Below are 11072 nucleotides of genomic sequence, written 5' to 3' on the forward strand. Positions count from 1 at the left end.
GCATAAGGCCCTGGGTTCAATTCCTCAGCAGCACATAAGAAAAAAGCCAGAAGTGACACTGTGGCTCAAGTGGTAGAGCGCTAGCCTTGAGCTGAAGAGCTGAGGGACAGCGGTCAGGCCAGAGTTCAGGCCCCATGACCGGACCCCCCCCCCCAAAAAAAAAGAAAGCTCAGGGACAGTGCCCAGTCCCTATGTTTAAGCCCCACCAGTGACAAAAAATAAAAATAAATAAATACAACTGCATTAGGGGAGTATATTATATAACTTTAGTGAAAGAGAGATGGGGAAAGAAGTACTGACTTTAGTAACTTTTCAAACGAATGAGAAGTCTACAATTAAAGACAAAAGAAACGGTCTCCCAGCACAGTGCTCTGGTTGGTAAAAACTGTTTGTTACACAGGTATAAGTTAACAACTCAAAGCATTACGCATACATAGTGAAATCATGCAAGTGACCAAAAGGATGGCAGATCTTGAGAGTCAGGTTTCTTTTTTTTTTTTTTAATACTGAACCCCTCTCCCCACTTCTTTTATTTTATTTTTATTTATTTTTTAAATTTTTTGTCATGAAAATACTGTACAGAGGGGTTACAATTACATGGGCAAGATAATGGGTACATTTCTTATCAAGCATTGTAGCCTCCTCCTTTGTTTCCCCTTCCTATTCCTTCTCATCCTCCCCCTCCCCGCCCCCACACCCAATCCTCCCTGCTTCCCCCCCCCCACCAAAGTTGTAAAGTTCGTTTTTGACATAATGACTTGTACATCTCATTGTTGCAATGGATCCACCTGTATCCCTATTTAAACGATTTGTTTTTCCCCTTCCCCTCCACAAATTATACCGACATCAAATACAGTGAAAGCAGGGTTATACTGTGGGGGAGGAACATACAAACAACAAAGAAATAATCTTATAAATGTGTTAGAAACAATCGCAAGAAAGTAAAAAAAATTTGAATACATATCTTAGGGTTCATTTCCCTAACATCACCTTGTCTGACCTTTTCTGCTTGACTCAGATATATACTAGATATTGCAAATAAGGGAAACCATGGGACCTATGTTTCTTTGGGCCTGGCTTTGGGCATTTACCCAAATGATCACAAACAAGACCATACTAAAGCTACCAGCACAACTATGTTTATCCAGGCATTATTTACCATAGCTAAGATATGGAACCAACCCAGATGCCCCTCAGTAGATGAATGGATCAAGAAAATGTGGTATATATACACAATGGAATTCTATGCCTCCATCAGAAAGAATGACATTGCCCCATTTGTTAGGAAATGGAAAGACTTGGAAAAAACTTATATTAAGTGAAGTAAGCCAGGCCCAGAGAGTCAGGTTTCTTAATGCTAGAGCTAGGACTTTTAGATAGAGAGGGTGAGAGTATAAGAATCAATCAGGTTATATATCTAGTTAGAGTTAGAAATTCCCATGTGAACTTAAACTTGAAATAGGTGTAGATGAATAAATGCCTAAATAATTATAGCAATGTGTATCCATACAGGTGGTACTAAAAATATATACTTCCAACCTCATTTCGCAGAGAGGGAATAAAAAAAATACTTCTTAACAAAGAATACCCAGCTTCAACCCCACCCCCCACCTCCCCACCCCCTGCCCAGAAAATCCTTGATTTCAAGTACAATAATTCACTAAAAGAACCAGAGCTTCTAGAGACATGGCAGATGACAGAATAGACAAGATGATCCTGGGGCATCTTGTGATTTCAGAAGGTAAAGAGCTGTTGAAAAGGAAGCCAAACAATGGGGTTATGCCAGCAGAGCCCAGGAGTCAACTGAAAGTGCTCCCAGTTGCTAAAGCTAGAACATTTGAGCAGAAAAATAAATAGCCTGTTTTAGAATATGACCCAAAGTATAAAATAAATACCATTTTCCTGTGAGTCAATGTTTGTTTAAATAAAATGAATGGATGGGAGTGGACAATTCTATCATGTAGAATCATTCCAGACAATTTGTGTAGTCATACCGGGGCTGCCTATAATGTCCTTCTTCCAGGCAGTGCAGAAGGTAGGCAATGGAAAAGAGAGGGACAGGACAGCCATACAGTGGAGAAACCTGACAGACATTACCTCAGCCACACCATCAAGTTTAACATCACCAGTAATAAGTCATGTGGACAACATGGACACACTCAATATGATAAAATATAGCACTTTACAAACTCTGTGATATTTCAAGGGCTCACAGTGACAATCTAATCATGAGGAAAAATATTGGAAAGACCCAATTAAGAAACCTATTGCCAAGCAGTATGGAGGTTCCTCAAAAGACTTCACATAGAACTCCCCTATGACCCAACAATCCCACTTTTGGGCATTTACCCAAATGTTTACAAACAAGACCACACTAAAGCTACCAGCACAACTATGTTTATTGCAGCATTATTTACCATAGCTAAGATATGGAACCAACCCAGATGCCCCTCAGTAGATGAATGGATCAAGAAAATGTGGTATACATACACAATGGAATTCTATGCCTCCATCAGAAAGAATGACATTGCCCCATTTGTTAGGAAATGGAAAAACTTGGAAAAAATTATATTAAGTGAAGTAAGCCAGGCCCAAAGAAACATAGGTCCCATGGTTTCCCTTATTTGTAATATCTATTATATGTATGAGTCAAGCGGAAAAGGTCAGATAATGTGATGTCAGGAAAATGAACCATTAGATATGTATTTTAATGTTTTTTTCTTTCATGCATGTGTTTCTAACGCATTTATAAGATTATCTCTTTGTTGCTTTGTATGTTCCTCCCCCACAGTATAACCCCTTCTTTCACTATATTTGATGTCAGTATAACTTGTGGAGGAGATGGGGAAAAACCAGTTGTTTAAGGATATAGGTGGACCTGTTGCAACAATGAGAAGTACAAGTTGTCATGTCCAAAACGAGCTTTACAACGTCGGTACGGGGGGGGGGGGGGGGGAGGGGAAGGGGGGGAAGGAGAAGGATTGGGATGGGGGGGGAGGCTGGGAAGGGATGTGAAGGGTAAACAAAGGAGGAGGCTGCAATGCTTGGTAAGAAATGTACGCATTATCCTGCCCATGTAATTGTAACTCCTCTGTACAGTATGTTCACAAATAAAATTAAATTAAATTACAAAAAAAAAAAAGAAACCTATTGCCTAATCCCTGACCAGTAGGCTTCTGAAGTGTCAAGGTCATCAAAGATAAGGGATATCTAAGAAATCATCACAGTCCAGAGAATCCTATGGAAAGAGATATGATAACCAAATGTAATCTTCTGTGCTGGGTGAAATCCTGAAACACTAATAAAAGATACTATGTTAACAACTGAGTAAATCTGACTAAAGTTTGGACTTTAATTAGCAATAATGAGTCATTGGTTAATTAGTCTTGACAAATATATTATTACAAGATAGCTGTTTATCTCTGCACTAGCATAATCACTATTTATTAAGGTCTATAGAATCTATTATCATTAGGCCCCCATAATTAACTCCTTGATGTTTAATAAATACAGGAAACTGTCAAAAATGCACATGATCTCTTCCTTCTTTGTGATTCCTTCCATTACTTCTTTGTCGTCAAAGTCTCACAGCCAGGGACATTTTAGAACAGTTCAAATTCATAGTTACATGTTTTGTGACCCAGTCAAGCAGAACTGTTAGTTTCCAGACTTTTTTTTCCTGCTGCAATTCTTTGTAAAAGCTTGAGCAACTGACTTCTCAATCTGCTACTTTCTCTTTACATTCTATACAGCCAGCTCACTGAAAGAAGTATAACCCTAGAGAGAACAGACAGAAAAAAAATGACTACATCCAAAGTGCCCCTACGCACTTCTCTTCAAAGCACACTTTGTGAGGGAAAGCAAGGAATATTCCAAGAAATCCTTCTTAATCAAATAGAAGAAATAAAACCAGGGCCCAGTGGTTTATGCCTGTAATCCTTGCTACCCAAGAGATCTGATGATCACAGTTCAATGCCAAGCCCTGGAAGAAAAGTCCCAAACTTTATCTCCAGTTAGCCAATCAAAAAGCGTATTTGGAAGTGTGGTTCACATGGCAGAGTGTCATCCGTGAGGAAAAAAAGAAGCTCCAGTACACTACACGCGCATGCGCACGCGCACACACACACACACACACACACACACACACACACACACACACACACACACACACACACACACACACACACACACACAATGGAAGAATCATAAATTACTGGAGTTGGGAAAAGCCATCTACAATATCCTTGGCCAAGATACAATGCTCCTAAGAGTTTAAATGACTTGCCCATGACTGTAGTTTGTTTGTAGTATCTGAGAAAAAAAATAATACATCTTTTAAAAATAGCATGCTTCTCACATTTTAGAGCTCTCCTTCCTTAGTAAATTTAACCTTTTCCACATAGCTGTTGAGATAACTTACTGATCATACAAGCTAAATCAACACCAGGGACATATCTCAGAAAATGCCCCCAAACTGCCTCCCTTTTCATTATTGAAAACCACGAGATGAAAGTCTTTAATAACTCACAGCACAAGAGGGCCATTACTGTCAGCCTATACCACTCAGCCATATATTATAGCTTTTTACTTCTCCACACAAAATTGCTTTGAAATTTACATTTGCCATAAAGGATTCAAGTCCATCACTATTAATTTTCTTCTACAAATTATGTTTAATTATCACCTCTTTCCACCTAGGAAGAAACCCCTCTTGTACTCCTGTCTCTATATAGCTCTCAAGAAGAGTGTCCTCAGCATGAATCGTGGAGGGTGATTTTTACATCCCTTACTTGCTTTTCCTTGTCAAGCTCACACAGTCTGCTTAGAGACATGGAAATGAAGGGTTTGCTTGGCTCCTTGTTTCCTGCATACATATGAAATCCAGTCCCTCTAAGCACAGGGGAATTGGGGGGGGCATTTTCTAGCCTATGCACAAATTAGACTGGAAGTCTTCCACTTAAAGATTTCAACCAACTTTCAGAGTCAGCCAACCCATTCCATACCTCATGTACTATGTCTAGAAAAGAATCTTCTTAGAGATTCAGCTATCTTCATGATGCTTTGAAAATTTTCTTTATTCAGCCTCTCAGTGTTGAAGCCCTGAATGAAATCATTTATAAGATATAAAATTGATGGAAAGGGTGATATCCATCAAGATGCTTTGTACTCATAAATACATATGTTGAAAGGTAATCCCTTTGGACAACTACCTAAAGATAATAAAAATATAGTTAGAAAAACAAAAGATATAGAGAAAGGAAAAATTTATATTTTATAGGTTTTAAGTTTAGTTTGTATGCTTCCTTGATTCGCCCAACTCCAAACTCATTATATATACACATAAATATATACATATACATATATGTCTATACATATGTGTATAATTCATGTGTATAATTGTATGTATACATATAGTCATAAATTTGTATACATATATGATATCTATTGATATGTATGCATATATACATATACATATATAGAGAATGGGTTTTTGGAGTCAGGGATTATATAATATATAATTGAATATATCTAATATATAATCAGTATGATTTTATTCTTCCATCTAGGAAATTTGTGACCATTAATGTAAGATTGTAAACCAATAAATAAATAAGTTCAATGGTAGCTTCTGAAAAACTAAAAATGTAGTTATATGAGTAATTTGTACATTTAGACAAATATCTAGACCCCTTCTCAAACCAATAGATTTCTTATGGGTACAAATAGCTCATGTATCAAACTACTTTATTTGGCCAAGACTTGCTGAAAGTCCTGATTCTCACTATTTTATTATCATTATTACTTATCTTAAACTATTATATCACCAACTTTGCCCATTGTTAGTCAGACTCTTTATTGCAGTGACAAAATGCCTCATATAAATACTACAGGGAAGAAGGATTTATTTTGGCTTAGGATTTCAGAGTTCATGGTTTCAGAGTTGATAATGTTGATTCTCGGTGTAGTGCGCGGCCAAGCATCATAATGGTGGAAAATGTAGCAGAGTTTACTTACCTCATGGCAGGAGAGAGATAGAGACAGAAAGAAAAAGAGTCAGAGACAGAAAGAGGTAGTAAGAGAGAGAAAAGAGGAATTTGGACCTTAAAAGGCATGTACCAAATGATTTACTTCTCTAACTAGGCCCCCATCTACCAAAGTTTCCAGAATCTCCCCAGAAGGGCCACACCTGGGACCCAAGCAGTCAACATAAAGCCTGTGGAGATGTTACATATCCAAATCACTCCATTCAAAGCTTTATATTGAAAGCCCTGCCCTAGGCCACTTGTGCCACTTAGCCATTCTGCAAAGGTGTCTACCAATGATTGTCCTCTTCTGAGACATAATTTAGGTTTTATCAAGTGAATGTTCTCTGTTACAATGGTAGCTTTCATAAAAATCAGTTTTGTTTTTGCAACAGTTTATTCTAGTGGCCTTTTGGGAAGTCAGCAGTTGAGATATCCAAGAAATATGTCAACTCTTACTTTCTGGAAATTGCTAAACATTACTGTTGCATTGTGATGAATAGGTGATACAATGTGTATAATCCTAGGAGGGAGAATCGTATTAATTTAAAGGTATAATGATAAATCGATAAGATTTAATTAGCATTATGATTAGTAAAAGTTGCAAAGTATGACAGCAAAATTAACAGAACAAATAATGGGAGGGGAAATTAGGAGACTCCATCTGAGCAAGTGTTATTTAATCTGAGATTTCAAGGATGAGCAAGCCTCAAGAAGCCAAGTGGCTTGGAGAAGATGGAGAAGTAGAGGAGGGAGAATGAAAGGTATAGACATGGCTGAAGGGAAGGAGTAAGGAAACAGGAGAGGATTTCAAAGAAGGGAGCAGGAAAGGCAAAAGATGGACATGAAGAAGCAAGTCAAGGGCTTTTCTAGGTGCATGGAAAAGACATGTGATATAAGGCAACATCTCTCTACTAAGGAACACAGAAATGGCAAAAGCAACCTGAGATGAGCCTGGAGAAATCAGTAGAGGTGATACTCCATGCAGGCCAGAAAATGATACAACTTACCCTTCCTGTATCCATACACGTGGTATGTATAATCATCCGATTGTTAACACTGAGCATTAGTATATTTATATCTTTGCTAATTTGATAGATGAAAAATTATAACCTTTTATCTCAATTTCAAATTACTTGTTGACTAGTAAAGAAGGTAAATTAGTGTATTTATTTATCCCATTATGACTTAACACTCTTCATTTCCTAAGACTCAATTTATCCATTCAGGTTCCTGTTTTTCTTGTCTATTAGAACAAGATTTTATAGAATAAGTGATACTAATTCTCTAGCATAAGTCTTACAAGTATAAACAAATATTGGTTGTTGAATTTTCATCTCTATTTTATATTATGCAAGCAATAAAAATATGGCACAATAAAAATACATTGTGTGTGTGTGTGTGTGTGTGTGTGTGTGTGTGTGTGTGTGTGTGTGTGTGTGTGTGTGTGTGTGTGTGTGTGTGTGTGTGTGTGTGTGTGTGTGTGTGTGGCTGTCAGTCTTGCAGCTTGAATTCAGGTCCTAGGTGCTATTCTTGAACTTTTGTGCTAGTGCTCTACTACATGAACCATAGCTCCTTTTCCATTTGTTTGATGGTTAATTAGAGATAAGAGTCTCACAAAGTTTCCTGTCTGCACTAGTTTACAACCACAGTTCTCATATCTTAGCCTTCTGAGTAGCTAGGATTATAGGTGTGAGCCACCAGGGTGCCCAGCTTAAAATGACATTTTCACTGGTTGTTTTGACTTTGCTTTGAGTCTTATAGTCTTTTCCAAGGGCTTGAATAATCACTTAAAATGTTTTGCACATTTTTATCATTTGGATTTCTACACAAATATTCAAATATTCAATTCTGATTTGGAACACTATGGAATATTGTTAAGGATGTATGTGTGATATCCTTATACAAAGTTTACTTAACAATTGTTTAATTGCACCAGAGACACCTGCTATTTAATTCTTTCTATCCCTTCTCTAAGTTTTTTATGGCTCCTTCTTTCGTATTTTTTTAATTGTGAAAATACTGTACAGAGGGGTTACAATTACATGGGCAAGATAATGAGTACATTTCTTATCAAGCATTGTAGCCTCCTCCTTTGTTTCCCCTTCCCATCTTTCCCATCCTCCCCCTAATCCTCCCCCCCACCCCCGCACCAAAGTTGTAAAGTTTGTTTTCGACATAACCACTTGTACATCTCATTGTTGCAATGGGTCCACCTGTATCCCTATTTAAACAATTTACTACTTAGATAATAATAACACCACATTTTCTACTTTGCCTATCTTATTTACTCATCTTCTAGAGCCTACTGATTAGAACTTACCCTAAATTTTAATGTCTGGATAAAGTCTATCTGGTTTCTTTCCTGGTTATTCCTTCCTTTCAAAACAATAACAACAAAAACAACACTTCAGGTTGCTGGTATCAAGTTCTGAAGAAACGAATCTATCTGCAATGTTAATTTGGAGCCTAACACATTTTTTTTTCCAACACTGGAATGCCATTTCAGACAATTCATAGAGTACACCTATCTTTCGGCTTCCTTTACTCAGTCTTCCAGAGCTGTTCTTAAAGATGCTATCATCCGGGCTGAGAAGGTGACTCCATGGTAGAGTACTTGCCTTGCATGCATGAAGCCCTGGGTTCAATTCCCCAGCACCACATAAGCAGAAAAAAGCCAGAAGTGGTGCTATGTCTTAAGTGGTAGAGCACTTTAGCCTTGAGCTGAAGAGCTGAGGGACAGCGCCTGGGCCAAGAGTTCAAGCCCCACGACCAACAAAAAATGAAAGATGCTATTATCCGAAGTCCTGCATTTGAGGTCCTATCCTGCCACTTTCAGTATCATTTAATTCCTACTTTCTTAGAAATTAAAGGGCAGCCACATGTTTTTTCAGTGAGTTATTTATCATAAAACTAAAGCTATTTATTACCAAGATATTTTGGGGTTGGGATGTCGCAGCCAAATGCAATAGGTCAGGATTTGCTCTGGAGTCCACTGTCAGGCTCGGCCTTTCTGTTGGTAGCTGTGACCTGACCGTGACCATGTTGGCCCCTTCGGATTTACCTCCTCTACTCTGACCTTACCTGTACAATTTGGCTACAATGTCTTAGTTTCCAAGGCTATTTTTTGAAATGGATATAAAAACGACATCTAAGCTATGGACCTGCCATGGGTTCAATTAATAGTAAAAAATAAGAGAGGAATGGAGGGGTGAACCCTATAAAATTCAGCTCATCCCGTCACTTAAGGGGCAGGGTTTTAAAAATGGCAGAATAAAATTCCCACGTCTTCTGCAGTGAGCTCTTCCCTTCCAGCCCATGTGTCCTGGGCCAGCCTTACAGGAAAAGCCAATCCCAGGAGCCACAGCTCCCTTGCCCTCCCCTCCTCCGAGGCCAGCCCCACGTTGTCACACACCCCAGCACACCCGAACAAGTTAATTTGTAATCTTAGGGGGAAAATGATGGTGGCGCCTCACGTGTCTGTCACTGAGCATTCTCCCTGCCAGTTTAAACAGCTGATTAGTTAGCGCCCCTGGAATCGATCCCCATCAGTTCCACCTGCATGCACCCACCAGGAACCACTTTATTGTAAATCAATCATTCTGAAAACATCTCACAAAGGGGCCAGGCTTTACTAACAAGCCGTCAAGTCTTGCTGCCTGTTGGCAGCACCCAGCAAATGAGGAGTGCAACCAACATTTACTCAAAAATTATCTCTTCAGGTTCTTCTGAGCCTGGGCAGGGGGTAGAGATGTGGAGATGCGCTGGGGTGTCCTAAAGCATGCACAGATGCACATGGTCTGTGTGGCCGTCTCCCTGGAAAGAAGGATCGAGGCTGTCACTTAGGAAACTGAAATGAGCAGAAGAGTGGAATCACTCACAAGAGAAGATACCTTGATGGCCACGAGCAGCTTGTCATTTTGGAAATGTAAATTAACACCTCAGGAAGGTACTTGGCATTATCATCAGATGGCTAACATGGGAGGAAACCAGAACCAAAACCAAAAACAAATGACTGACAATGTCAAATGTGGGTGAGGAGGGAGACCAAACAGAAATTTCCAACATGGCTGGCAAGAGTGTAAATGGTACAACTACATCAAAACCTGGCTTAAAGTAAACCTATTGTTGCATCTCCCCTCCCTCCCCACTGTAGGTAGATTTGTCCAAGGGAAATGAGAATAGATTTCTACACAGGTATTCATAGCCGTTTTAGTCATCATAGCCAAGGTCTAGAACCAGGCCAATGTTACTCTATAGGTGCTGGGTAACAAGATTGTACTGGGCCCACATCAAGGAAAAGAACTGACTTATGGACATGCACAACACCACCAGAATGGATATGTCTCAAAAGCATTATACTGAGGAAAGAAATCTTATACTCTGATTCATATGCACACTTTACATTTACACTAGCAAACAAAACTCATCTGCAGTGGAGAAAAATCACCAGACGGTGCTTGCCTCTAGGGAGATGAGCAGGGGTGATTGGTTGGGGTTGTAGCATAAAGAAATTTCTAGAGTGGTATCCCCATAGAGATCGGATTATATGGATGGAGGCATGTATTGTATTAACATTCAGTGAAGACCTTGTTCAAGATCCTTGGGTTACAATGCATGGAAAACTTCACCTGGAAACTAAAAAATAAGACAGTAGTGTAAATAAATACTGGATTTAATTAGTGATAGCATAATGAAGAGCATAATGAAATCAGCAATTTACTTCAATGTACATTGTAAAATGAGATGAACTACTAGCTTGATACAGGGCTGGATGATGGGTAGTTATGACATAAAACGAGGTCATAATAAAATCAAACTGGGAAATTTAAGGGGCAAAATATAGATGCTGATTTAAAGGGCAGAATATAGATGGCTCAACTTTTATGCATGTTGGAATTTTTTCATAATGCACTGTATTAGGAGAAAAATTAAAATTATAGACATACACATACAACACATATCCTTACCCATATATGTGTATGTATATGTTAGGTTTTTAAAAAGAGGTAGCCGAGTAAGAACAGCACCAGCACGCATGTGGTATTC

This window comes from Dipodomys merriami, unplaced genomic scaffold, assembly GCF_024711535.1.
Source record: "Dipodomys merriami isolate MVZ:Mamm:240054 unplaced genomic scaffold, mDipMer1.0.p SCAF_14, whole genome shotgun sequence".
NCBI lineage: Eukaryota > Metazoa > Chordata > Mammalia > Rodentia > Heteromyidae > Dipodomys > Dipodomys merriami.